Source organism: Penaeus monodon, chromosome 10 (genome assembly GCF_015228065.2).
Source record: "Penaeus monodon isolate SGIC_2016 chromosome 10, NSTDA_Pmon_1, whole genome shotgun sequence".
Classification (NCBI taxonomy): Eukaryota; Metazoa; Arthropoda; class Malacostraca; order Decapoda; family Penaeidae; genus Penaeus; species Penaeus monodon.
The window spans coordinates 25,395,326-25,397,825 of NC_051395.1; the positions used below are offsets into that span (position 1 = coordinate 25,395,326).

At 30.8% G+C, this 2,500-nt stretch overlaps 1 protein-coding gene across 1 annotated transcript in view; it reads right to left on the reverse strand.

Annotated features, from left to right (window-relative positions):
* The window catches only part of LOC119577962 (protein split ends-like), an 11,097-nt gene that overhangs the window by 8,134 nt on the left and 463 nt on the right, over window positions 1-2,500 (reverse strand).

The following is a 2,500-nucleotide window of genomic DNA, read 5'->3' on the forward strand; positions in this document are numbered from 1 at the left end:
AATAAAAATAAAAATAATGCTACTGACAATGACAATAATAACAAGAACAATAATAAGGAAGATAATGATATTCATAGTAATTACCCTGGAATTAAAAAGCCTAACACAAATAAAAATAACAATTAACATTCATAAAGATAACACCAGTAATGACAAAATTAACACCATCAATAATGATAACAATGTAATAACATTCACAATGAGAACACTAATAATACTAATACTAATAGCGTCAATAGCGTTTACACTAATAATAACATAAGTAATATTAACACGTCAATTATAAAATGACAATCCTTTCCAAGCGTGATACGGAACAAATCCATTAGCGACATTATGCATTAGCTTGGCCCATTACAAGACACTTCAACCATTAACTTCAGAAACAGGTCAATTATCCTACAGCCAATCTCATTCATCTAGATAAAAAGACGATTTGATTGTCTTTTAATCTCAACACAGCTCTATCAACCTCTTATCAAGCTCCAGATGATTATGTGACTCCTTTTAACACCTTTCGCTTTTCCTGTGGCGTAAATATTAATTCTGTATTTTTAATATTGTTTTTTAGTACTATCGTAAACGCAATTCTTCTAAATGTATTTCTTCACAATGAAACAATATCAACAGATGAACCTTACACGAACTGTTCAGAAATACAGCCTACATGATTCATAACACATACGTAATAATACAGCAATACACAATTAAATAATACTCTCGTTAGATAGCCACTGCCTCGAGATACGCAATAAAACTGGACACTCACTCAAGGTGAACTCGATCGCTGTTCAATGAATAAGTTTTAAATATGCATCGGTCAGTTTCCTCGTGCCGACTTGATAGATACATAAATTATGTGGATTTATCAGTTGATTGACGGAGAAAAATGTTATTGAAAAGGACGTATTTATTAACCGGAAAACGGTTATTTATTTGGTTCGGATTGATAGATATATAGATAGATAGATAGATAGATAGATAGAGAGAGAGAGAGAGAGAGAGAGAGAGAGAGAGAGAGAGAAAATACTTTACCCAACACACACAATCTTTACGCAAAACCACCAGCACACAGTCTCTGAGACGAGCAAGAAAAGAAATTGAATTAGACTTTTTATCCTTCATATTGAACATGATCAAGCGCATTCCATATCGGTCGAATGCTGCACGAGTCAGGGACAAAGGGGCGAAATGGGAAGCTACTTAAGTTGAATAGTAATTGAAATGTATCATAATTAAGTTGAGTCAGATCGCCAATCAAATTATGGATTGGCGACTATATGCCATTAAATTTACATGGCGCTCGTAAAGCCCACAACCAATGGAGTTATGACAGTGACAGTACTTAAAGATACACAGTGACGTTAATGGCAAACGGAAGTATTAACAACATAAAACAAAACGAATAAAACAATGATACACAACAAGAGTCTATGAAGCCTCAACCTCAGCTCACGAAAAAGCAACATATTTATTTCCTAAAAATACCCACAGTACCCCGTGCCCTGCCCCAACATAAGCGTGGCAAGGAGGTACCGGGGCTGTGCAAGGAGGCAGGTTCCATGGTACTAAAACCGGTCCAGAAGAAACGACAATGGACCGATACTCTCCCTCTCTTCTGCGTCCCTGATCATCAACACAACCTGCATAATATAACCTCTGGGATAACTTCTTTTTTCTTTATCTATTTATTTACTTATTTTAGTTTTTTCTTATTAATGTCATTCTATTTTGTGTTCGAGGAGGGTTCGTAGTTAAGTACTGTTGCTTGGTAATTGGATGACTTACTTCGTATTCTTAAATTGACCAAAGTTATCGTATTTTTTTCTCTTTTGTTAAGCGTGTATTGTGTATTGCATATCATATACTTTTTATAATCTGTAATTATTTTTACTTATATATATAATATAATATAATAATATATTATGTTGTTATCAAGTCTATGTTCTATATGCTGGTAATAATATCGATTCTTAAATATGTGACAATTACTGTAATATATATTATATATATTTTTATATATAGTACTGTATATATATAAATATATATATATATATATATATATATTATGTTTTATATGTGATAATATGTCATATAATACATTATATACTAATTTATATATAATTATATAAATATATATATATATATATATATATATATTATATATATATATATATATCATAATATATACATATTCATATATATAGGCCTATATATATAACGGTGTATGTTTGTATATTTTTTCACACATATAATATATATATATATATATATATATATATATATATATATATATATATATATATATATATGTGTGTGTGTGTGTGTGTGTGTGTGTGTGTGTGTGTGTGTGTGTGTGTGTGTGTGTGTGTGTGTGTGTGTGTGTGTGTGCGTGTGTGTTGTGTGTTATATTTATATATACATATTCATATATATAGGCCTATACATATAACGGTGTATATGTGTATAAATACACACATATACAGACATACACACACAT